Raw genomic sequence first — 27,354 nt, 5'->3', positions numbered from 1 at the left:
TTTCTTAGACAATTTTTAATGCCGTTAGTTCCAAACTAAAAGAATTAGATAGTTTCCCAAAAAAAAATCATTTTTCACTGTATGAAATGTCTTGGAAAAAATTTTTTAAAAAGCCAATTTTTTTTCAATAATGTTCATTTTTAGTACGTAAAAAAACTTTCTTAGACAATTTTTAATGACGTTAGTTCCAAACTAAAAGAATTAGAGAGTTTGGCAAAAAAAAATTATTTTTCACTGTATGGAAATGTCTTAGAAAGATTTTTGAAAAGTTTTTTTGAAGACAATTTTTTTCAATAATGTTCACTTTTAGTACGTAAAAAAGCATTTTTAGACAATTTTTAATGACGTTAGTTCCAAACTAAAAGAATTAGATAGTTTCCCAAAAAAAAATTATTTTTAACTGTATGAAATGTCTTGGAAAAAATTTTTTGAAAAGCCAATTTTTTTTCAATAATGTTCATTTTTAGTACGTAAAAAAACTTTCTTAGACAATTTTTAATGACGTTAGTTCCAAACTAAAAGAATTAGACAGTTTCGCAAAAAAAAATTATTTTTCACTGTATGAAATGTCTTGGAATAATTTTTTTGAAAAGACAATTTTTTTCAATAATGTTCACTTTTAGTACGTAAAAAAACTTTCTTAGACAATTTTTAATGACGTTAGTTCCAAACTAAAAGAATTAGATAGTTTCGCAAAAAATAATTATTTTTCACAGTATGAAATGTCTTAGAAAAATTTTTGAAAATTGTTTTGAAACGACAATTTTTTTTAAATAATGTTCATTTTTAGTACGTAAAAAAACTTTTTTAGACAACTTTTAATGACGTTAGTTCCAAACTAAAAGAATTAGATAGTTTCGCAAAAAAAAATTATTTTTTACTGTATGATATGTCTTGGAAAAATTTTTTTGAAAAGACAATTTTTTTTCAATAATGTTCATTTTTAGTACGTAAAAAAACTTTCTTAGACAATTTTTAATGACGTTAGTTCCAAACTAAAAGAATTAGATAGTTTCGCAAAAAAAAATTATTTTTCACTGTATGAAATGTCTTAGAAAAATTTTTGAAAAATGACAATTTTTTTTCAATGATGTTCACTTTTAGTACGTAAAAAAACTTTCTTAGACAATTTTTAATGCCGTTAGTTCCAAACTAAAAGAATTAGATAGTTTGGCAAAAAAAAATTATTTTTCACTGTATGAAATGTCTTAGAAAAATTTTTGAAAAATTTTTTTGAAAAGACAATTTTTTTTCAATAATGTTCACTTTTAGTACGTAAAAAAACTTTCTTAGACAATTTTTAATGCCGTTAGTTCCAAACTAAAAGAATTAGATAGTTTCCCAAAAAAAAATTATTTTTCACTGTATGAAATGTCTTGGAAAAAATTTTTTAAAAAGCCAATTTTTTTTCAATAATGTTCACTTTTAGTACGTAAAAAAACTTTCTTAGACAATTTTTAATGACGTTAGTTCCAAACTAAAAGAATTAGAGAGTTTGGCAAAAAAAAATTATTTTTCACTGTATGGAAATGTCTTAGAAAGATTTTTGAAAAATTTTTTTGAAAAGACAACTTTTTTTCTATAATATTCATTTTTAGTACGTAAAAAAACTTTTTTAGACAATTTTTAATGACGTTAGTTCCAAACTAAAAGAATTAGATAGTTTCGCAAAAAAAAATTATTTTTCACTGTATGAAATGTCTTAGAAAAATTTTTGAAATATTTTTTTTAAAGGACAATTTTTTCCAATAATGTTCACTTTTAGTACGTAAAAAAACTTTCTTAGACAATTTTTAATGACGTTAGTTCCAAACTAAAAGAATTAGATAGTTTCGCAAAAAAAAATTATTTTTTACTGTATGATATGTCTTGGAAAAATTTTTTTAAAAAGACAATTTTTTTTCAATAATGTTCATTTTTAGTACGTAAAAAAACTTTCTTAGACAATTTTTAATGACGTTAGTTCCAAACTAAAAGAATTAGATAGTTTCTCAAAAAATAATTATTTTTCACTGTATGAAACGTCTTGGAATACTTTTTTTGAAAAGCCAATTTTTTTTCAATAATGTTCACTTTTAGTACGTAAAAAAACTTTCTTAGACAATTTTTAATGACGTTAGTTCCAAACTAAAAGAATTAGATAGTTTCGCAAAAAAAAAATATTTTTCACTGTATGAAATGTCTTAGAAAAATCTTTGAAACATTTTTTTGAAAAGACAATTTTTTTTCAATAATGTTCACTTTTATTATGTAAAAAAACTTTCTTAGACAATTTTTAATGACGTTAGTTCCAAACTAAAAGAATTAGATAGTTTCGCAAAAAAAAATTATTTTTCACTGTATGAAATGTCTTAGAAAGATTTTTGAAAAATGACAATTTTTTTTCAATGATGTTCACTTTTAGTACGTAAAAAAACTTTCTTAGACAATTTTTAATGCCGTTAGTTCCAAACTAAAAGAATTAGATAGTTTTGCAAAAAAAAATTATTTTTCACTGTATGAAATGTCTTAGAAAAATTTTTGAAAAATTTTTTTGAAAAGACAATTTTTTTTCAATAATGTTCACTTTTAGTACGTAAAAAAACTTTCTTAGACAATTTTTAATGCCGTTAGTTCCAAACTAAAAGAATTAGATAGTTTCGCAAAAAAAAATTAATTTTCACTGTATGAAATGTCTTATAAAAATTTTTGAAAATTTTTTTTGAAAAGACAATTTTTTTTCAATGATGTTCACTTTTAGTACGTAAAAAAACTTTCTTAGACAATTTTTAATGCCGTTAGTTCCAAACTAAAAGAATTAGATAGTTTCCCAAAAAAAAATTATTTTTCACTGTATGAAATGTCTTGGAAAACTTTTTTGAAAAAACAATTTTTTTTCAATAATGTTCATTTTTAGTACGTAAAAAAACTTTTTTAGACAATTTTTAACGACGTTAGTTCCAAACTAAAAGAATTAGATAGTTTCGCAAAAAAAAATTATTTTTCACTATGAAATGTCTTGGAATAATTTTTTTGAAAAGACAATTTTTTACAATAATGTTCACTTTTAGTACGTAAAAAAACTTTCTTAGACAATTTTTAATGACGTTAGTTCCAAACTAAAAGAATTAGATAGTTTGGCAAAAAAAAATTATTTTACACTGTATGAAATGTCTTAGAAAAATTTTTGAAAAATTTTTTTGAAAAGACAATTTTTTTTCAATAATGTTCACTTTTAGTACGTAAAAAAACTTTCTTAGACAATTTTTAATGCCGTTAGTTCCAAACTAAAAGAATTAGATAGTTTCGCAAAAAAAAATTATTTTTCACTGTATGAAATGTCTTGGAAAAATTTTTTTAAAAAGACAATTTTTTTTCAATAATGTTCATTTTTAGTACGTAAAAAAACTTTCTTAGACAATTTTTAATGACGTTAGTTCCAAACTAAAAGAATTAGATAGTTTCGCAAAAAAAAATTATTTTTCACTGTATGAAATGTCTTGGAAAAATTTTTTTGAAAAGACAATTTATTTTCAATAATGTTCATTTTTAGTACGTAAAAAAACTTTCTTAGACAATTTTTAATGACGTTAGTTCCAAACTAAAAGAATTAGATAGTTTCGCAAAAAAAAAATATTTTTCACAGTATGAAATGTCTTAGAAAAATTTTTGAAAAATTTTTTTGAAAAGACAACTTTTTTTCTATAATATTCATTTTTAGTACGTAAAAAAACTTTTTTAGACAATTTTTAATGACGTTAGTTCCAAACTAAAAGAATTAGATAGTTTCGCAAAAAAAAATTATTTTTCACTGTATGAAACGTCTTAGAAAAATTTTTGAAATATTTTTTTTAAAGGACAATTTTTTCCAATAATGTTCACTTTTAGTACGTAAAAAAACTTTCTTAGACAATTTTTAATGACGTTAGTTCCAAACTAAAAGAATTAGATAGTTTCGCAAAAAAAATTATTTTTTACTGTATGATATGTCTTGGAAAAATTTTTTTAAAAAGACAATTTTTTTTCAATAATGTTCATTTTTAGTACGTAAAAAAACTTTCTTAGACAATTTTTAATGACGTTAGTTCCAAACTAAAAGAATTAGATAGTTTCTCAAAAAATAATTATTTTTCACTGTATGAAACGTCTTGGAATACTTTTTTTGAAAAGCCAATTTTTTTTCAATAATGTTCACTTTTAGTACGTAAAAAAACTTTCTTAGACAATTTTTAATGACGTTAGTTCCAAACTAAAAGAATTAGATAGTTTCGCAAAAAAAAATTATTTTTCACTGTATGAAATGTCTTAGAAAAATCTTTGAAACATTTTTTTGAAAAGACAATTTTTTTTCAATAATGTTCACTTTTATTATGTAAAAAAACTTTCTTAGACAATTTTTAATGACGTTAGTTCCAAACTAAAAGAATTAGATAGTTTCGCAAAAAAAAATTATTTTTCACTGTATGAAATGTCTTAGAAAGATTTTTGAAAAATGACAATTTTTTTTCAATGATGTTCACTTTTAGTACGTAAAAAAACTTTCTTAGACAATTTTTAATGCCGTTAGTTCCAAACTAAAAGAATTAGATAGTTTTGCAAAAAAAAATTATTTTTCACTGTATGAAATGTCTTAGAAAAATTTTTGAAAAATTTTTTTGAAAAGACAATTTTTTTTCAATAATGTTCACTTTTAGTACGTAAAAAAACTTTCTTAGACAATTTTTAATGCCGTTAGTTCCAAACTAAAAGAATTAGATAGTTTCGCAAAAAAAAATTATTTTTCACTGTATGAAATGTCTTATAAAAATTTTTGAAAAATTTTTTTGAAAAGACAATTTTTTTTCAATGATGTTCACTTTTAGTACGTAAAAAAACTTTCTTAGACAATTTTTAATGCCGTTAGTTCCAAACTAAAAGAATTAGATAGTTTCCCAACAAAAAATTATTTTTCACTGTATGAAATGTCTTGGAAAAAATTTTTTAAAAAGCCAATTTTTTTTCAATAATGTTCATTTTTAGTACGTAAAAAAACTTTCTTAGACAATTTTTAATGACGTTAGTTCCAAACTAAAAGAATTAGAGAGTTTGGCAAAAAAAAATTATTTTTCACTGTATGGAAATGTCTTAGAAAGATTTTTGAAAAATTTTTTTGAAAAGACAATTTTTTTCAATAATGTTCACTTTTAGTACGTAAAAAAACATTCTTAGACAATTTTTAATGACGTTAGTTCCAAACTAAAAGAATTAGATAGTTTCCCAAAAAAAAATTATTTTTCACTGTATGAAATGTCTTGGAAAAAATTTTTTGAAAAGCCAATTTTTTTTCAATAATGTTCATTTTTAGTACGTAAAAAAACTTTCTTAGACAATTTTTAATGCCGTTAGTTCCAAACTAAAAGAATTAGATAGTTTCGCAAAAAAAAATTATTTTTCACTGTATGAAATGTCTTGGAAAAAATTTTTTAAAAAGACAATTTTTTTTCAATAATGTTCATTTTTAGTACGTAAAAAAACTTTCTTAGACAATTTTTAATGACGTTAGTTCCAAACTAAAAGAATTAGATAGTTTCGCAAAAAAAAATTATTTTTCACTGTATGAAATGTCTTGGAAAAATTTTTTTGAAAAGCCAATTTATTTTCAATAATGTTCATTTTTAGTACGTAAAAAAACTTTCTTAGACAATTTTTAATGACGTTAGTTCCAAACTAAAAGAATTAGATAGTTTCGCAAAAAAAAAATATTTTTCACTGTATGAAATGTCTTAGAAAAATTTTTGAAAAATTTTTTTGAAAAGACAACTTTTTTTCTATAATATTCATTTTTAGTACGTAAAAAAACTTTTTTAGACAATTTTTAATGACGTTAGTTCCAAACTAAAAGAATTAGATAGTTTCGCAAAAAAAAATTATTTTTCACTGTATGAAATGTCTTAGAAAAATTTTTGAAATATTTTTTTTAAAGGACAATTTTTTCCAATAATGTTCACTTTTAGTACGTAAAAAAACTTTCTTAGACAATTTTTAATGACGTTAGTTCCAAACTAAAAGAATTAGATAGTTTCGCAAAAAAAAATTATTTTTTACTGTATGATATGTCTTGGAAAAATTTTTTTAAAAAGACAATTTTTTTTCAATAATGTTCATTTTTAGTACGTAAAAAAACTTTCTTAGACAATTTTTAATGACGTTAGTTCCAAACTAAAAGAATTAGATAGTTTCTCAAAAAATAATTATTTTTCACTGTATGAAACGTCTTGGAATACTTTTTTTAAAAGCCAATTTTTTTTCAATAATGTTCACTTTTAGTACGTAAAAAAACTTTCTTAGACAATTTTTAATGACGTTAGTTCCAAACTAAAAGAATTAGATAGTTTCGCAAAAAAAAATTATTTTTCACTGTATGAAATGTCTTAGAAAAATCTTTGAAACATTTTTTTGAAAAGACAATTTTGTTTCAATAATGTTCACTTTTATTATGTAAAAAAACTTTCTTAGACAATTTTTAATGACGTTAGTTCCAAACTAAAAGAATTAGATAGTTTCGCAAAAAAAAATTATTTTTCACTGTATGAAATGTCTTAGAAAGATTTTTGAAAAATGACAATTTTTTTTCAATGATGTTCACTTTTAGTACGTAAAAAAACTTTCTTAGACAATTTTTAATGCCGTTAGTTCCAAACTAAAAGAATTAGATAGTTTTGCAAAAAAAAATTATTTTTCACTGTATGAAATGTCTTAGAAAAATTTTTGAAAAATTTTTTTGAAAAGACAATTTTTTTTCAATAATGTTCACTTTTAGTACGTAAAAAAACTTTCTTAGACAATTTTTAATGCCGTTAGTTCCAAACTAAAAGAATTAGATAGTTTCGCAAAAAAAAATTATTTTTCACTGTATGAAATGTCTTATAAAAATTTTTGAAAAATTTTTTTGAAAAGACAATTTTTTTTCAATGATGTTCACTTTTAGTACGTAAAAAAACTTTCTTAGACAATTTTTAATGCCGTTAGTTCCAAACTAAAAGAATTAGATAGTTTCCCAAAAAAAAATTATTTTTCACTGTATGAAATGTCTTGGAAAAAATTTTTTAAAAAGCCAATTTTTTTTCAATAATGTTCATTTTTAGTACGTAAAAAAACTTTCTTAGACAATTTTTAATGACGTTAGTTCCAAACTAAAAGAATTAGAGAGTTTTGCAAAAAAAATTATTTTTCACTGTATGAAATGTCTTAGAAAAATTTTTGAAAAATTTTTTTGAAAAGACAATTTTTTTTCAATAATGTTCACTTTTAGTACGTAAAAAAACTTTCTTAGACAATTTTTAATGCCGTTAGTTCCAAACTAAAAGAATTAGATAGTTTCGCAAAAAAAAATTAATTTTCACTGTATGAAATGTCTTATAAAAATTTTTGAAAAATTTTTTTGAAAAGACAATTTTTTTTCAATGATGTTCACTTTTAGTACGTAAAAAAACTTTCTTAGACAATTTTTAATGCCGTTAGTTCCAAACTAAAAGAATTAGATAGTTTCCCAAAAAAAAATTATTTTTCACTGTATGAAATGTCTTGGAAAAAATTTTTTAAAAAGCCAATTTTTTTTCAATAATGTTCATTTTTAGTACGTAAAAAAACTTTCTTAGACAATTTTTAATGACGTTAGTTCCAAACTAAAAGAATTAGAGAGTTTGGCAAAAAAAAATTATTTTTCACTGTATGGAAATGTCTTAGAAAGATTTTTGAAAAGTTTTTTTGAAAAGACAATTTTTTTCAATAATGTTCACTTTTAGTACGTAAAAAAGCATTCTTAGACAATTTTTAATGACGTTAGTTCCAAACTAAAAGAATTAGATAGTTTCCCAAAAAAAAATTATTTTTCACTGTATGAAATGTCTTGGAAAAAATTTTTTGAAAAGCCAATTTTTTTTCAATAATGTTCATTTTTAGTACGTAAAAAAACTTTCTTAGACAATTTTTAATGACGTTAGTTCCAAACTAAAAGAATTAGATAGTTTCGCAAAAAAAAATTATTTTTCACTGTATGAAATGTCTTGGAATAATTTTTTTGAAAAGACAATTTTTTTCAATAATGTTCACTTTTAGTACGTAAAAAAACTTTCTTAGATAATTTTTAATGACGTTAGTTCCAAACTAAAAGAATTAGATAGTTTCGCAAAAAAAAATTATTTTTCACTGTATGAAATGTCTTAGAAAAATCTTTGAAACATTTTTTTGAAAAGACAATTTTTTTTCAATAATGTTCACTTTTAGTACGTAAAAAAACTTTCTTAGACAATTTTTAATGACGTTAGTTCCAAACTAAAAGAATTAGATAGTTTCGCAAAAAAAAATTAATTTTCACTGTATGAAATGTCTTAGAAAGATTTTTGAAAAATGACAATTTTTTTTCAATGATGTTCACTTTTAGTACGTAAAAAAACTTTCTTAGACAATTTTTAATGCCGTTAGTTCCAAACTAAAAGAATTAGATAGTTTTGCAAAAAAAAATTATTTTTCACTGTATGAAATGTCTTAGAAAAATTTTTGAAAAATTTTTTTGAAAAGACAATTTTTTTTCAATAATGTTCACTTTTAGTACGTAAAAAAACTTTCTTAGACAGTTTTTAATGCCGTTAGTTCCAAACTAAAAGAATTAGATAGTTTCGCAAAAAAAAATTAATTTTCACTGTATGAAATGTCTTATAAAAATTTTTGAAAAATTTTTTTGAAAAGACAATTTTTTTTCAATGATGTTCACTTTTAGTACGTAAAAAAACTTTCTTAGACAATTTTTAATGCCGTTAGTTCCAAACTAAAAGAATTAGATAGTTTCCCAAAAAAAAATTATTTTTCACTGTATGAAATGTCTTGGAAAAAATTTTTTAAAAAGCCAATTTTTTTTCTATAATATTCATTTTTAGTACGTAAAAAAACTTTTTTAGACAATTTTTAATGACGTTAGTTCCAAACTAAAAGAATTAGATAGTTTCGCAAAAAAAAATTATTTTTCACTGTATGAAATGTCTTAGAAAAATTTTTGAAATATTTTTTTTAAAGGACAATTTTTTCCAATAATGTTCACTTTTAGTACGTAAAAAAACTTTCTTAGACAATTTTTAATGACGTTAGTTCCAAACTAAAAGAATTAGATAGTTTCGCAAAAAAAAATTATTTTTTACTGTATGATATGTCTTGGAAAAATTTTTTTAAAAAGACAATTTTTTTTCAATAATGTTCATTTTTAGTACGTAAAAAAAGTTTCTTAGACAATTTTTAATGACGTTAGTTCCAAACTAAAAGAATTAGATAGTTTCTCAAAAAATAATTATTTTTCACTGTATGAAACGTCTTGGAATACTTTTTTTGAAAAGCCAATTTTTTTTCAATAATGTTCACTTTTAGTACGTAAAAAAACTTTCTTAGACAATTTTTAATGACGTTAGTTCCAAACTAAAAGAATTAGATAGTTTCGCAAAAAAAAATTATTTTTCACTGTATGAAATGTCTTAGAAAAATCTTTGAAACATTTTTTTGAAAAGACAATTTTTTTTCAATAATGTTCACTTTTATTATGTAAAAAAACTTTCTTAGACAATTTTTAATGACGTTAGTTCCAAACTAAAAGAATTAGATAGTTTCGCAAAAAAAAATTATTTTTCACTGTATGAAATGTCTTAGAAAGATTTTTGAAAAATGACAATTTTTTTTCAATGATGTTCACTTTTAGTACGTAAAAAAACTTTCTTAGACAATTTTTAATGCCGTTAGTTCCAAACTAAAAGAATTAGATAGTTTTGCAAAAAAAAATTATTTTTCACTGTATGAAATGTCTTAGAAAAATTTTTGAAAAATTTTTTTGAAAAGACAATTTTTTTTCAATAATGTTCACTTTTAGTACGTAAAAAAACTTTCTTAGACAATTTTTAATGCCGTTAGTTCCAAACTAAAAGAATTAGATAGTTTCGCAAAAAAAAATTAATTTTCACTGTATGAAATGTCTTATAAAAATTTTTGAAAAATTTTTTTGAAAAGACAATTTTTTTTCAATGATGTTCACTTTTAGTACGTAAAAAAACTTTCTTAGACAATTTTTAATGCCGTTAGTTCCAAACTAAAAGAATTAGATAGTTTCCCAAAAAAAAATCATTTTTCACTGTATGAAATGTCTTGGAAAAAATTTTTTAAAAAGCCAATTTTTTTTCAATAATGTTCATTTTTAGTACGTAAAAAAACTTTCTTAGACAATTTTTAATGACGTTAGTTCCGAACTAAAAGAATTAGAGAGTTTGGCAAAAAAAAATTATTTTTCACTGTATGGAAATGTCTTAGAAAGATTTTTGAAAAGTTTTTTTGAAGACAATTTTTTTCAATAATGTTCACTTTTAGTACGTAAAAAAGCATTTTTAGACAATTTTTAATGACGTTAGTTCCAAACTAAAAGAATTAGATAGTTTCCCAAAAAAAAATTATTTTTCACTGTATGAAATGTCTTGGAAAAAATTTTTTGAAAAGCCAATTTTTTTTCAATAATGTTCATTTTTAGTACGTAAAAAAACTTTCTTAGACAATTTTTAATGACGTTAGTTCCAAACTAAAAGAATTAGACAGTTTCGCAAAAAAAAATTATTTTTCACTGTATGAAATGTCTTGGAATAATTTTTTTGAAAAGACAATTTTTTTCAATAATGTTCACTTTTAGTACGTAAAAAAACTTTCTTAGACAATTTTTAATGACGTTAGTTCCAAACTAAAAGAATTAGATAGTTTCGCAAAAAATAATTATTTTTCACAGTATGAAATGTCTTAGAAAAATTTTTGAAAATTGTTTTGAAACGACAATTTTTTTTAAATAATGTTCATTTTTAGTACGTAAAAAAACTTTTTTAGACAACTTTTAATGACGTTAGTTCCAAACTAAAAGAATTAGATAGTTTCGCAAAAAAAAATTATTTTTTACTGTATGATATGTCTTGGAAAAATTTTTTTGAAAAGACAATTTTTTTTCAATAATGTTCATTTTTAGTACGTAAAAAAACTTTCTTAGACAATTTTTAATGACGTTAGTCCCAAACTAAAAGAATTAGATAGTTTCGCAAAAAAAAATTATTTTTCACTGTATGAAATGTCTTAGAAAAATTTTTGAAAAATGACAATTTTTTTTCAATGATGTTCACTTTTAGTACGTAAAAAAACTTTCTTAGACAATTTTTAATGCCGTTAGTTCCAAACTAAAAGAATTAGATAGTTTGGCAAAAAAAAATTATTTTTCACTGTATGAAATGTCTTAGAAAAATTTTTGAAAAATTTTTTTGAAAAGACAATTTTTTTTCAATAATGTTCACTTTTAGTACGTAAAAAAACTTTCTTAGACAATTTTTAATGCCGTTAGTTCCAAACTAAAAGAATTAGATAGTTTCCCAAAAAAAAATTATTTTTCACTGTATGAAATGTCTTGGAAAAAATTTTTTAAAAAGCCAATTTTTTTTCAATAATGTTCACTTTTAGTACGTAAAAAAACTTTCTTAGACAATTTTTAATGACGTTAGTTCCAAACTAAAAGAATTAGAGAGTTTGGCAAAAAAAAATTATTTTTCACTGTATGGAAATGTCTTAGAAAGATTTTTGAAAAATTTTTTTGAAAAGACAACTTTTTTTCTATAATATTCATTTTTAGTACGTAAAAAAACTTTTTTAGACAATTTTTAATGACGTTAGTTCCAAACTAAAAGAATTAGATAGTTTCGCAAAAAAAAATTATTTTTCACTGTATGAAATGTCTTAGAAAAATTTTTGAAATATTTTTTTTAAAGGACAATTTTTTCCAATAATGTTCACTTTTAGTACGTAAAAAAACTTTCTTAGACAATTTTTAATGACGTTAGTTCCAAACTAAAAGAATTAGATAGTTTCGCAAAAAAAAATTATTTTTTACTGTATGATATGTCTTGGAAAAATTTTTTTAAAAAGACAATTTTTTTTCAATAATGTTCATTTTTAGTACGTAAAAAAACTTTCTTAGACAATTTTTAATGACGTTAGTTCCAAACTAAAAGAATTAGATAGTTTCTCAAAAAATAATTATTTTTCACTGTATGAAACGTCTTGGAATACTTTTTTTGAAAAGCCAATTTTTTTTCAATAATGTTCACTTTTAGTACGTAAAAAAACTTTCTTAGACAATTTTTAATGACGTTAGTTCCAAACTAAAAGAATTAGATAGTTTCGCAAAAAAAAATTATTTTTCACTGTATGAAATGTCTTAGAAAAATCTTTGAAACATTTTTTTGAAAAGACAATTTTTTTTCAATAATGTTCACTTTTATTATGTAAAAAAACTTTCTTAGACAATTTTTAATGACGTTAGTTCCAAACTAAAAGAATTAGATAGTTTCGCAAAAAAAAATTATTTTTCACTGTATGAAATGTCTTAGAAAGATTTTTGAAAAATGACAATTTTTTTTCAATGATGTTCACTTTTAGTACGTAAAAAAACTTTCTTAGACAATTTTTAATGCCGTTAGTTCCAAACTAAAAGAATTAGATAGTTTTGCAAAAAAAAATTATTTTTCACTGTATGAAATGTCTTAGAAAAATTTTTGAAAAATTTTTTTGAAAAGACAATTTTTTTTCAATAATGTTCACTTTTAGTACGTAAAAAAACTTTCTTAGACAATTTTTAATGCCGTTAGTTCCAAACTAAAAGAATTAGATAGTTTCGCAAAAAAAAATTAATTTTCACTGTATGAAATGTCTTATAAAAATTTTTGAAAAATTTTTTTGAAAAGACAATTTTTTTTCAATGATGTTCACTTTTAGTACGTAAAAAAACTTTCTTAGACAATTTTTAATGCCGTTAGTTCCAAACTAAAAGAATTAGATAGTTTCCCAAAAAAAAATTATTTTTCACTGTATGAAATGTCTTGGAAAACTTTTTTAAAAAAACAATTTTTTTTCAATAATGTTCATTTTTAGTACGTAAAAAAACTTTTTTAGACAATTTTTAACGACGTTAGTTCCAAACTAAAAGAATTAGATAGTTTCGCAAAAAAAAATTATTTTTCACTATGAAATGTCTTGGAATAATTTTTTTGAAAAGACAATTTTTTACAATAATGTTCACTTTTAGTACGTAAAAAAACTTTCTTAGACAATTTTTAATGACGTTAGTTCCAAACTAAAAGAATTAGATAGTTTGGCAAAAAAAAATTATTTTACACTGTATGAAATGTCTTAGAAAAATTTTTGAAAAATTTTTTTGAAAAGACAATTTTTTTTCAATAATGTTCACTTTTAGTACGTAAAAAAACTTTCTTAGACAATTTTTAATGCCGTTAGTTCCAAACTAAAAGAATTAGATAGTTTCGCAAAAAAAAATTATTTTTCACTGTATGAAATGTCTTGGAAAAATTTTTTTAAAAAGACAATTTTTTTTCAATAATGTTCATTTTTAGTACGTAAAAAAACTTTCTTAGACAATTTTTAATGACGTTAGTTCCAAACTAAAAGAATTAGATAGTTTCGCAAAAAAAAATTATTTTTCACTGTATGAAATGTCTTGGAAAAATTTTTTTGAAAAGACAATTTATTTTCAATAATGTTCATTTTTAGTACGTAAAAAAACTTTCTTAGACAATTTTTAATGACGTTAGTTCCAAACTAAAAGAATTAGATAGTTTCGCAAAAAAAAAATATTTTTCACAGTATGAAATGTCTTAGAAAAATTTTTGAAAAATTTTTTTGAAAAGACAACTTTTTTTCTATAATATTCATTTTTAGTACGTAAAAAAACTTTTTTAGACAATTTTTAATGACGTTAGTTCCAAACTAAAAGAATTAGATAGTTTCGCAAAAAAAAATTATTTTTCACTGTATGAAACGTCTTAGAAAAATTTTTGAAATATTTTTTTTAAAGGACAATTTTTTCCAATAATGTTCACTTTTAGTACGTAAAAAAACTTTCTTAGACAATTTTTAATGACGTTAGTTCCAAACTAAAAGAATTAGATAGTTTCGCAAAAAAAAATTATTTTTTACTGTATGATATGTCTTGGAAAAATTTTTTTAAAAAGACACTTTTTTTTCAATAATGTTCATTTTTAGTACGTAAAAAAACTTTCTTAGACAATTTTTAATGACGTTAGTTCCAAACTAAAAGAATTAGATAGTTTCTCAAAAAATAATTATTTTTCACTGTATGAAACGTCTTGGAATACTTTTTTTGAAAAGCCAATTTTTTTTCAATAATGTTCACTTTTAGTACGTAAAAAAACTTTCTTAGACAATTTTTAATGACGTTAGTTCCAAACTAAAAGAATTAGATAGTTTCGCAAAAAAAAATTATTTTTCACTGTATGAAATGTCTTAGAAAAATCTTTGAAACATTTTTTTGAAAAGACAATTTTTTTTCAATAATGTTCACTTTTATTATGTAAAAAAACTTTCTTAGACAATTTTTAATGACGTTAGTTCCAAACTAAAAGAATTAGATAGTTTCGCAAAAAAAAATTACTTTTCACTGTATGAAATGTCTTAGAAAGATTTTTGAAAAATGACAATTTTTTTTCAATGATGTTCACTTTTAGTACGTAAAAAAACTTTCTTAGACAATTTTTAATGCCGTTAGTTCCAAACTAAAAGAATTAGATAGTTTTGCAAAAAAAAATTATTTTTCACTGTATGAAATGTCTTAGAAAAATTTTTGAAAAATTTTTTTGAAAAGACAATTTTTTTTCAATAATGTTCACTTTTAGTACGTAAAAAAACTTTCTTAGACAATTTTTAATGCCGTTAGTTCCAAACTAAAAGAATTAGATAGTTTCGCAAAAAAAAATTATTTTTCACTGTATGAAATGTCTTATAAAAATTTTTGAAAAATTTTTTTGAAAAGACAATTTTTTTTCAATGATGTTCACTTTTAGTACGTAAAAAAACTTTCTTAGACAATTTTTAATGCCGTTAGTTCCAAACTAAAAGAATTAGATAGTTTCCCAACAAAAAATTATTTTTCACTGTATGAAATGTCTTGGAAAAAATTTTTTAAAAAGCCAATTTTTTTTCAATAATGTTCATTTTTAGTACGTAAAAAAACTTTCTTAGACAATTTTTAATGACGTTAGTTCCAAACTAAAAGAATTAGAGAGTTTGGCAAAAAAAAATTATTTTTCACTGTATGGAAATGTCTTAGAAAGATTTTTGAAAAATTTTTTTGAAAAGACAATTTTTTTCAATAATGTTCACTTTTAGTACGTAAAAAAACATTCTTAGACAATTTTTAATGACGTTAGTTCCAAACTAAAAGAATTAGATAGTTTCCCAAAAAAAAATTATTTTTCACTGTATGAAATGTCTTGGAAAAAATTTTTTGAAAAGCCAATTTTTTTTCAATAATGTTCATTTTTAGTACGTAAAAAAACTTTCTTAGACAATTTTTAATGACGTTAGTTCCAAACTAAAAGAATTAGATAGTTTCGCAAAAAAAAATTATTTTTCACTGTATGAAATGTCTTAGAAAAATCTTTGAAACATTTTTTTGAAAAGACAATTTTTTTTCAATAATGTTCACTTTTAGTACGTAAAAAAACTTTCTTAGACAATTTTTAATGACGTTAGTTCCAAACTAAAAGAATTAGATAGTTTCGCAAAAAAAAATTAATTTTCACTGTATGAAATGTCTTAGAAAGATTTTTGAAAAATGACAATTTTTTTTCAATGATGTTCACTTTTAGTACGTAAAAAAACTTTCTTAGACAATTTTTAATGCCGTTAGTTCCAAACTAAAAGAATTAGATAGTTTTGCAAAAAAAGAATTATTTTTCACTGTATGAAATGTCTTAGAAAAATTTTTGAAAAATTTTTTTGAAAAGACAATTTTTTTTCAATAATGTTCACTTTTAGTACGTAAAAAAACTTTCTTAGACAATTTTTAATGCCGTTAGTTCCAAACTAAAAGAATTAGATAGTTTCGCAAAAAAAAATTAATTTTCACTGTATGAAATGTCTTATAAAAATTTTTGAAAAATTTTTTTGAAAAGACAATTTTTTTTCAATGATGTTCACTTTTAGTACGTAAAAAAACTTTCTTAGACAATTTTTAATGCCGTTAGTTCCAAACTAAAAGAATTAGATAGTTTCCCAAAAAAAAAATATTTTTTACTGTATGAAATGTCTTGGAAAAAATTTTTTAAAAAGCCAATTTTTTTTCAATAATGTTCATTTTTAGTACGTAAAAAAACTTTCTTAGACAATTTTTAATGACTTTAGTTCCAAACTAAAAGAATTAGAGAGTTTGGCAAAAAAAAATTATTTTTCATTGTATGGAAATGTCTTAGAAAGATTTTTGAAAAGTTTTTTTGAAAAGACAATTTTTTTCAATAATGTTCACTTTTAGTACGTAAAAAAGCATTCTTAGACAATTTTTAATGACGTTAGTTCCAAACTAAAAGAATTAGATAGTTTCGCAAAAAAAAATTATTTTTCACTGTATGAAATGTCTTGGAATAATTTTTTTGAAAAGACAATTTTTTTCAATAATGTTCACTTTTAGTACGTAAAAAAACTTTATTAGACAATTTTTAATGACGTTAGTTCCAAACTAAAAGAATTAGATAGTTTCGCAAAAAAAAATTATTTTTCACTGTATGAAATGTCTTAGAAAAATTTTTGAAAATTTTTTTGAAACGACAATTTTTTTTCAATAATATTCATTTTTAGTACGTAAAAAAACTTTTTTAGACAACTTTTAATGACGTTAGTTCCAAACTAAAAGAATTAGATAGTTTCGCAAAAAAAAATTATTTTTTACTGTATGATATGTCTTGGAAAAATTTTTTTGAAAAGACAATTTTTTTTCAATAATGTTCATTTTTAGTACGTAAAAAAACTTTCTTAGACAATTTTTAATGACGTTAGTTCCAAACTAAAAGAATTAGATAGTTTCGCAAAAAAAAATTATTTTTCACTGTATGAAATGTCTTAGAAAAATTTTTGAAAAATTTTTTTGAAAAGACAATTTTTTTTCTATAATATTCATTTTTAGTACGTAAAAAAACTTTCTTAGACAATTTTTAATGACGTTAGTTCCAAACTAAAAGAAATAGATAGTTTCGCAAAAAAAAATTAATTTTCACTGTATGAAATGTCTTGGAAAAAATTTTTTAAAAAGCCAATTTTTTTTCAATAATGTTCATTTTTAGTACGTAAAAAAACTTTCTTAGACAATTTTTAATGTCGTTAGTTCCAAACTAAAAGAATTAGATAGTTTCGCAAAAAAAAAATAATTTTCACTGTATGAAATGTCTTAGAAGGATTTTTGAACAAATTTTTTTAAAAGACAATTTTTTTTCAATAATGTTCACTTTTAGTACGTAAAAAAACTTTCTTAGACAATTTTTATTGACGATAGTTCCAAACTAAAAGAATTAGACAGTTTCTCAAAAAATAATTATTTTTCACTGTATGAAATGTCTTGGAATACTTTTTTTGAAAAGCCAATTTTTTTTCAATAATGTTCACTTTTAGTACGTAAAAAAACTTTCTTAGACAATTTTTAATGACGTTAGTTCCAAACTAAAAGAATTAGATAGTTTCGCAAAAAAAAATTATTTTTCACTGTATGAAATGTCTTAGAAAAATCTTTGAAACATTTTTTTGAAAAGACAATTTTTTTTCAATAATGTTCACTTTTAGTACGTAAAAAAACTTTCTTAGACAATTTTTATTGACGTTAGTTCCATACTAAAAGAATTAGATAGTTTCGCAAAAAAAAATTATTTTTCACTGTATGAAATGTCTTAGAAAAATTTTTGAAAAATTTTTTTTAAAGGACAATTTTTTTTCAATAATGTTCACTTTTAGTACGTAAAAAAACTTTCTTAGACAATTTTTAATGACGTTAGTTCCAAACTAAAAGAATTAGATAGTTTCGCTAAAAAAAATTATTTTTCACTGTATGAAATGTCTTGAAAAAATTTTTTTGAAAAGACAATTTTTTTTCAATAATGTTCACTTTTAGTACGTAAAAAAACTTTCTTAGACAATTTTTAATGACGTTAATTCCAAACTAAAAGAATTAGATAGTTTCGCAAAAAAAAATTATTTTTCACTGTATGAAATGTCTTAGAAAAATTTTTGAATAAATTTTTTGAAAAGACAATTTATTTTCAATAATGTTCACTTTTAGTACGTAAAAAAGCATTCTTAGACAATTTTTAATGACGTTAGTTCCAAACTAAACGAATTAGATAGTTTTGCAAAAAAAAAATTATTTTTCATTGTATGAAATGTCTTAGAAAAATTTTTGAATTAATTTTTTGAAAAGACAATTTTTTTTCAATTATGTTCATTTTTAGTACGTAAAAAAACTTTCTTAGACAATTTTTAATGACATTAGTTCCAAACTAAAAGAATTAGATAGTTTCGCAAAAAAAAATTATTTTTCACTGTATGAAATGTCTTGGAAAAATTTTTTGAAAAAACAATTGTTTTTCAATAATGTTCATTTTTAGTACGTAAAAAAACTTTTTTAGACAATTTTTAACGACGTTAGTTCCAAACTAAGAGAATTAGATAGTTTCGCAAAAAAAAATTATTTTTCACTGTATGAAATGTCTTGGAATAATTTTTTTGATAAGACAATTTTTTTCAATAATGTTCACTTTTAGTACGTAAAAAAACTTTCTTAGACAATTTTTAATGACGTTAGTTCCAAACTAAAAGAATTAGATAGTTTCGCAAAAAAAAATTATTTTTCACTGTATGAAATGTCTTAGAAAAATTTTTGAAATATTTTTTTTAAAGGACAATTTTTTTCAATAATGTTCACTTTTAGTACGTAAAAAAACTTTCTTAGACAATTTTTAATGACGTTAGTTCCAAACTAAAAGAATTAGATAGTTTCGCAAAAAAAAATTATTTTTTACTGTATGAAATGTCTTGGAAAACTTTTTTGAAAAAACAATTTTTTTTCAATAATGTTCATTTTTAGTACGTAAAAAAACTTTTTTAGACAATTTTTAACGACGTTAGTTCCAAACTAAAAGAATTAGATAGTTTCGCAAAAAAAAATTATTTTTCACTGTATGAAATGTCTTGGAATAATTTTTTTGAAAAGACAATTTTTTACAATAATGTTCACTTTTAGTACGTAAAAAAACTTTCTTAGACAATTTTTAATGACGTTAGTTCCAAACTAAAAGAATTAGATAGTTTGGCAAAAAAAAATTATTTTACACTGTATGAAATGTCTTAGAAAAATTTTTGAAAATTTTTTTGAAAAGACAATTTTTTTTCAATAATGTTCACTTTTTAGTACGTAAAAAAACTTTCTTAGACAATTTTTAATGCCGTTAGTTCCAAACTAAAAGAATTAGATAGTTTCGCAAAAAAAAATTATTTTTCACTGTATGAAATGTCTTGGAAAAAATTTTTTAAAAAGACAATTTTTTTTCAATAATATTCATTTTAAGTACGTAAAAAAACTTTCTTAGACAATTTTTAATGACGTTAGTTCCAAACTAAAAGAATTAGATAGTTTCGCAAAAAAAAATTATTTTTCACTGTATGAAATGTCTTGGAAAATTTTTTTTGAAAAGCCAATTTATTTTCAATAATGTTCATTTTTAGTACGTAAAAAAACTTTCTTAGACAGTTTTTAATGACGTTAGTTCCAAACTAAAAGAATTAGATAGTTTCGCAAAAAAAAATTATTTTTCACTGTATGAAATGTCTTAGAAAAATTTTTGAAAAATTTTTTTGAAAAGACAATTTTTTTTCTATAATATTCATTTTTAGTACGTAAAAAAACTTTTTTAGACAATTTTTAATGACGTTAGTTCCAAACTAAAAGAATTAGATAGTTTCGCAAAAAAAAATTATTTTTCACTGTATGAAATGTCTTAGAAAAATTTTTGAAAAATTTTTTTGAATAGACAATTTTTTTTCAATAATGTTCACTTTTAGTACGTAAAAAAACTTTCTTAGACAATTTTTATTGACGATAGTTCCAAACTAAAAGAATTAGACAGTTTCTCAAAAAATAATTATTTTTCACTGTATGAAATGTCTTGGAATACTTTTTTTGAAAAGCCAATTTTTTTTCAATAATGTTCACTTTTAGTACGTAAAAAAACTTTCTTAGACAATTTTTAATGACGTTAGTTCCAAACTAAAAGAATTAGATAGTTTCGCAAAAAAAAATTATTTTTCACTGTATGAAATGTCTTAGAAAAATCTTTGAAACATTTTTTTGAAAAGACAATTTTTTTTCAATAATGTTCACTTTTAGTACGTAAAAAAACTTTCTTAGACAATTTTTATTGACGTTAGTTCCATACTAAAAGAATTAGATAGTTTCGCAAAAAAAAATTATTTTTCACTGTATGAAATGTCTTAGAAAAATTTTTGAAAAATTTTTTTTAAAGGACAATTTTTTTTCAATAATGTTCACTTTTAGTACGTAAAAAAACTTTCTTAGACAATTTTTAATGACGTTAGTTCCAAACTAAAAGAATTAGATAGTTTCGCTAAAAAAAATTATTTTTCACTGTATGAAATGTCTTGAAAAAATTTTTTTGAAAAGACAATTTTTTTTCAATAATGTTCACTTTTAGTACGTAAAAAAACTTTCTTAGACAATTTTTAATGACGTTAATTCCAAACTAAAAGAATTAGATAGTTTCGCAAAAAAAAATTATTTTTCACTGTATGAAATGTCTTAGAAAAATTTTTGAATAAATTTTTTGAAAAGACAATTTATTTTCAATAATGTTCACTTTTAGTACGTAAAAAAGCATTCTTAGACAATTTTTAATGACGTTAGTTCCAAACTAAACGAATTAGATAGTTTTGCAAAAAAAAAATTATTTTTCATTGTATGAAATGTCTTAGAAAAATTTTTGAATTAATTTTTTGAAAAGACAATTTTTTTTCAATTATGTTCATTTTTAGTACGTAAAAAAACTTTCTTAGACAATTTTTAATGACATTAGTTCCAAACTAAAAGAATTAGATAGTTTCGCAAAAAAAAATTATTTTTCACTGTATGAAATGTCTTGGAAAAATTTTTTGAAAAAACAATTGTTTTTCAATAATGTTCATTTTTAGTACGTAAAAAAACTTTTTTAGACAATTTTTAACGACGTTAGTTCCAAACTAAGAGAATTAGATAGTTTCGCAAAAAAAAATTATTTTTCACTGTATGAAATGTCTTGGAATAATTTTTTTGATAAGACAATTTTTTTCAATAATGTTCACTTTTAGTACGTAAAAAAACTTTCTTAGACAATTTTTAATGACGTTAGTTCCAAACTAAAAGAATTAGATAGTTTCGCAAAAAAAAATTATTTTTCACTGTATGAAATGTCTTAGAAAAATTTTTGAAATATTTTTTTTAAAGGACAATTTTTTTCAATAATGTTCACTTTTAGTACGTAAAAAAACTTTCTTAGACAATTTTTAATGACGTTAGTTCCAAACTAAAAGAATTAGATAGTTTCGCAAAAAAAAATTATTTTTTACTGTATGAAATGTCTTGGAAAACTTTTTTGAAAAAACAATTTTTTTTCAATAATGTTCATTTTTAGTACGTAAAAAAACTTTTTTAGACAATTTTTAACGACGTTAGTTCCAAACTAAAAGAATTAGATAGTTTCGCAAAAAAAAATTATTTTTCACTGTATGAAATGTCTTGGAATAATTTTTTTGAAAAGACAATTTTTTACAATAATGTTCACTTTTAGTACGTAAAAAAACTTTCTTAGACAATTTTTAATGACGTTAGTTCCAAACTAAAAGAATTAGATAGTTTGGCAAAAAAAAATTATTTTACACTGTATGAAATGTCTTAGAAAAATTTTTGAAAATTTTTTTGAAAAGACAATTTTTTTTCAATAATGTTCACTTTTAGTACGTAAAAAAACTTTCTTAGACAATTTTTAATGCCGTTAGTTCCAAACTAAAAGAATTAGATAGTTTCGCAAAAAAAAATTATTTTTCACTGTATGAAATGTCTTGGAAAAAATTTTTTAAAAAGACAATTTTTTTTCAATAATATTCATTTTAAGTACGTAAAAAAACTTTCTTAGACAATTTTTAATGACGTTAGTTCCAAACTAAAAGAATTAGATAGTTTCGCAAAAAAAAATTATTTTTCACTGTATGAAATGTCTTGGAAAATTTTTTTTGAAAAGCCAATTTATTTTCAATAATGTTCATTTTTAGTACGTAAAAAAACTTTCTTAGACAGTTTTTAATGACGTTAGTTCCAAACTAAAAGAATTAGATAGTTTCGCAAAAAAAAATTATTTTTCACTGTATGAAATGTCTTAGAAAAATTTTTGAAAAATTTTTTTGAAAAGACAATTTTTTTTCTATAATATTCATTTTTAGTACGTAAAAAAACTTTTTTAGACAATTTTTAATGACGTTAGTTCCAAACTAAAAGAATTAGATAGTTTCGCAAAAAAAAATTATTTTTCACTGTATGAAATGTCTTAGAAAAATTTTTGAAAAATTTTTTTGAATAGACAATTTTTTTTCAATAATGTTCACTTTTAGTACGTAAAAAAATATTCTTAGACAATTTTTAATGACGTTAGTTCCAAACTAAAAGAATTAGATAGTTTCGCAAAAAAAAATTATTTTTCACTGTATGAAATGTCTTAGAAAAATTTTTGAAAAATTTTTTTTAAAGGACAATTTTTTTTCAATAATGTTCACTTTTAGTACGTAAAAAAACTTTCTTAGACAATTTTTAATGACGTTAGTTCCAAACTAAAAGAATTAGATAGTTTCGCTAAAAAAAATCATTTTTCACTGTATGAAATGTCTTGAAAAAATTTTTTAAAAAGCCAATTTTTTTTCAATAATGTTCATTTTTAGTACGTAAAAAAACTTTCTTAGACAATTTTTAATGACGTTAGTTCCAAACTAAAAGAATTAGAGAGTTTGGCAAAAAAAAATTATTTTTCACTGTATGGAAATGTCTTAGAAAGATTTTTGAAAAGTTTTTTTGAAAAGACAATTTTTTTCAATAATGTTCACTTTTAGTACGTAAAAAAGCATTCTTAGACAATTTTTAATGACGTTAGTTCCAAACTAAAAGAATTAGATAATTTCCCAAAAAAAAATTATTTTTCACTGTATGAAATGTCTTGGAAAAAATTTTTTGAAAAGCCAATTTTTTTTCAATAATGTTCATTTTTAGTACGTAAAAAAACTTTCTTAGACAATTTTTAATGACGTTAGTTCCAAACTAAAAGAATTAGATAGTTTCGCAAAAAAAAATTATTTTTCACTGTATGAAATGTCTTGGAATAATTTTTTTGAAAAGACAATTTTTTTCAATAATGTTCACTTTTAGTACGTAAAAAAACTTTCTTAGACAATTTTTAATGACGTTAGTTCCAAACTAAAAGAATTAGATAGTTTCGCAAAAAAAAATTATTTTTCACAGTATGAAATGTCTTAGAAAAATTTTTGAAAATTTTTTTGAAACGACAATTTTTTTTCAATAATATTCATTTTTAGTACGTAAAAAAACTTTTTTAGACAACTTTTAATGACGTTAGTTCCAAACTAAAAGAATTAGATAGTTTCGCAAAAAAAAATTATTTTTTACTGTATGATATGTCTTGGAAAAATTTTTTTGAAAAGACAATTTTTTTTCAATAATGTTCACTTTTAGTACGTAAAAAAACTTTCTTAGACAATTTTTATTGACGATAGTTCCAAACTAAAAGAATTAGACAGTTTCTCAAAAAATAATTATTTTTCACTATATGAAATGTCTTGGAATACTTTTTTTGAAAAGCCAATTTTTTTTCAATAATGTTCACTTTTAGTACGTAAAAAAACTTTCTTAGACAATTTTTAATGACGTTAGTTCCAAACTAAAAGAATTAGATAGTTTCGCAAAAAAAAATTTTTTTTCACTGTATGAAATGTCTTAGAAAAATCTTTGAAACATTTTTTTGAAAAGACAATTTTTTTTCAATAATGTTCACTTTTAGTACGTAAAAAAACTTTCTTAGACAATTTTTATTGACGTTAGTTCCATACTAAAAGAATTAGATAGTTTCGCAAAAAAAAATTATTTTTCACTGTATGAAATGTCTTAGAAAAATTTTTGAAAAATTTTTTTTAAAGGACAATTTTTTTTCAATAATGTTCACTTTTAGTACGTAAAAAAACTTTCTTAGACAATTTTTAATGACGTTAGTTCCAAACTAAAAGAATTAGATAGTTTCGCTAAAAAAAATTATTTTTCACTGTATGAAATGTCTTGAAAAAATTTTTTTGAAAAGACAATTTTTTTTCAATAATGTTCACTTTTAGTACGTAAAAAAACTTTCTTAGACAATTTTTAATGACGTTAATTCCAAACTAAAAGAATTAGATAGTTTCGCAAAAAAAAATTATTTTTCACTGTATGAAATGTCTTAGAAAAATTTTTGAATAAATTTTTTGAAAAGACAATTTATTTTCAATAATGTTCACTTTTAGTACGTAAAAAAGCATTCTTAGACAATTTTTAATGACGTTAGTTCCAAACTAAACGAATTAGATAGTTTTGCAAAAAAAAAATTATTTTTCATTGTATGAAATGTCTTAGAAAAATTTTTGATTAATTTTTTGAAAAGACAATTTTTTTTCAATAATGTTCATTTTTAGTACGTAAAAAGTCTTTCTTAGACAATTTTTAATGACATTAGTTCCAAACTAAAAGAATTAGATAGTTTCGCAAAAAAAAATTATTTTTCACTGTATGAAATGTCTTGGAAAAATTTTTTGAAAAAACAATTGTTTTTCAATAATGTTCATTTTTAGTACGTAAAAAAACTTTTTTAGACAATTTTTAACGACGTTAGTTCCAAACTAAGAGAATTATATAGTTTCGCAAAAAAAAATTATTTTTCACTGTATGAAATGTCTTGGAATAATTTTTTTGATAAGACAATTTTTTTCAATAATGTTCACTTTTAGTACGTAAAAAAACTTTCTTAGACAATTTTTAATGACGTTAGTTCCAAACTAAAAGAATTAGATAGTTTCGCAAAAAAAAATTATTTTTCACTGTATGAAATGTCTTAGAAAAATTTTTGAAATATTTTTTTTAAAGGACAATTTTTTCCAATAATGTTCACTTTTAGTACGTAAAAAAACTTTCTTAGACAATTTTTAATGACGTTAGTTCCAAACTAAAAGAATTAGATAGTTTCGCAAAAAAAAATTATTTTTTACTGTATGAAATGTCTTGGAAAACTTTTTTGAAAAAACAATTTTTTTTCAATAATGTTCATTTTTAGTACGTAAAAAAACTTTTTTAGACAATTTTTAACGACGTTAGTTCCAAACTAAAAGAATTAGATAGTTTCGCAAAAAAAAATTATTTTTCACTGTATGAAATGTCTTGGAATAATTTTTTTGAAAAGACAATTTTTTACAATAATGTTCACTTTTAGTACGTAAAAAAACTTTCTTAGACAATTTTTAATGACGTTAGTTCCAAACTAAAAGAATTAGATAGTTTGGCAAAAAAAAATTATTTTACACTGTATGAAATGTCTTAGAAAAATTTTTGAAAAATTTTTTGAAAAGACAATTTTTTTTCAATAATGTTCACTTTTAGTACGTAAAAAAACTTTCTTAGACAATTTTTAATGCCGTTAGTTCCAAACTAAAAGAATTAGATAGTTTCGCAAAAAAAAATTATTTTTCACTGTATGAAATGTCTTGGAAAAAATTTTTTGAAAAGCCAATTTATTTTCAATAATGTTCATTTTTAGTACGTAAAAAAACTTTCTTAGACAATTTTTAATGACGTTAGTTCCAAACTAAAAGAATTAGATAGTTTCGCAAAAAAAAATTATTTTTCACTGTATGAAATGTCTTAAAAAAATTTTTGAAAAATTTTTTTGAAAAGACAACTTTTTTTCTATAATATTCATTTTTAGTACGTAAAAAAACTTTTTTAGACAATTTTTAATGACGTTAGTTCCAAACTAAAAGAATTAGATAGTTTCGCAAAAAAAAATTATTTTTCACTGTATGAAATGTCTTAGAAAAATTTTTGAAATATTTTTTTTAAAGGACAATTTTTTCCAATAATGTTCACTTTTAGTACGTAAAAAAACTTTCTTAGACAATTTTTAATGACGTTAGTTCCAAACTAAAAGATATAGATAGTTTCGCAAAAAAAAATTATTTTTTACTGTATGAAACGTCTTGGTATACTTTTTTTGAAAAGCCAATTTTTTTTCAATAATGTTCACTTTTAGTACGTAAAAAAACTTTCTTAGACAATTTTTAATGACGTTAGTTCCAAACTAAAAGAATTAGATAGTTTCGCTAAAAAAAATTATTTTTCACTGTATGAAATGTCTTAGAAAAATCTTTGAAACATTTTTTTGAAAAGACAATTTTTTTTCAATAATGTTTACTTTTAGTACGTAAAAAAACTTTCTTAGACAATTTTTAATGACGTTAGTTCCAAACTAAAAGAATTAGATAGTTTCGCAAAAAAAAATTAATTTTCACTGTATGAAATGTCTTAGAAAGATTTTTGAAAAATGACAATTTTTTTTCAATGATGTTCACTTTTAGTACGTAAAAAAACTTTCTTAGACAATTTTTAATGCCGTTAGTTCCAAACTAAAAGAATTAGATAGTTTTGCAAAAAAAAATTATTTTTCACTGTATGAAATGTCTTAGAAAAATTTTTGAAAAATTTTTTTGAAAAGACAATTTTTTTTCAATAATGTTCATTTTTAGTACGTAAAAAAACTTTCTTAGACAATTTTTAATGACGTTAGTTCCAAACTAAAAGAATTAGAGAGTTTGGCAAAAAAAAATTATTTTTCACTGTATGAAATGTCTTAGAAAGATTTTTGAAAAGTTTTTTTGAAAAGACAATTTTTTTCAATAATGTTCACTTTTAGTACGTAAAAAAACATTCTTAGACAATTTTTAATGCCGTTAGTTCCAAACTAAAAGAATTAGATAGTTTCCCAAAAAAAAATTATTTTTCACTGTATGAAATGTCTTGGAAAACTTTTTTGAAAAAACAATTTTTTTTCAATAATGTTCATTTTTAGTACGTAAAAAAACTTTTTTAGACAATTTTTAACGACGTTAGTTCCAAACTAAAAGAATTAGATAGTTTCGCAAAAAAAAATTATTCTTCACTGTATGAAATGTCTTGGAATAATTTTTTTGAAAAGACAATTTTTTACAATAATGTTCACTTTTAGTACGTAAAAAAACTTTCTTAGACAATTTTTAATGACGTTAGTTCCAAACTAAAAGAATTAGATAGTTTGGCAAAAAAAAATTATTTTACACTGTATGAAATGTCTTAGAAAAATTTTTGAAAAATTTTTTTGAAAA

This window comes from Aplidium turbinatum, chromosome 13, assembly GCF_918807975.1.
Source record: "Aplidium turbinatum chromosome 13, kaAplTurb1.1, whole genome shotgun sequence".
Lineage (NCBI taxonomy): Eukaryota > Metazoa > Chordata > Ascidiacea > Aplousobranchia > Polyclinidae > Aplidium > Aplidium turbinatum.
This window is presented reverse-complemented; position numbering follows the sequence as displayed.